We start from the raw sequence: 677 nt of genomic DNA, 5'->3' as shown, positions 1-677 counted from the left end.
AATTACATTACTTAACCTTAGCCCCTTCCTTAAGCACCCATCTTCATTCTCGTGGGTGGGTCCCACGCTGCATGTTCCACACGTTCATCAACGTGGCGTTCAGGGACCCACCCCTATCTTCTGTGGACCCCACCCATGGAACGAACCCTACCCTCCTTCCAGCTGAGCTGGCTTGTGTGTGCGCGCAAGTGTCTTTGTTCCTCTCCCGCACGTGACTCCCGGACCTACTCACGTGGCCCTGCTCTCCACATTTTTCTACTTTCATTCGTCACTCTTGCGTATCACCTACTGCCACGTGTTCTTTGACTTTTGCCTCAAACCAAGTAGCCAAGTACCATATCTTCTTTCTTTCTTGGGCCATATTTCGGCTTTCTTCTCCTCTTTTGCTTCCAGAAGAAAAAGGAGTGCTACTATGATTTTTTCCCCCTCTTATGAATTAAAAGTTTTTAAAGTGAAAATTGTTAATTATTAAGGTTTTAACAGTGCTGTTATATTAATCATTAACAAAATTAAACCATTCTTTATAAGGTGATTATTAGAATACTTAGAATAAAACATAAATAAATTACTCTAATCTAAATATCTAATATATCGTACTGTCATTAATCTTTTTATAAATATTAAATTTATGAATTTTCTCCATATAGATAGATAGAAAATATCCTAATTATTCATTT

Source organism: Arachis ipaensis, chromosome B09 (genome assembly GCF_000816755.2).
Source record: "Arachis ipaensis cultivar K30076 chromosome B09, Araip1.1, whole genome shotgun sequence".
NCBI classification, from domain to species: Eukaryota; Viridiplantae; Streptophyta; class Magnoliopsida; order Fabales; family Fabaceae; genus Arachis; species Arachis ipaensis.
Note: the sequence above shows the minus strand (reverse complement) of the source record.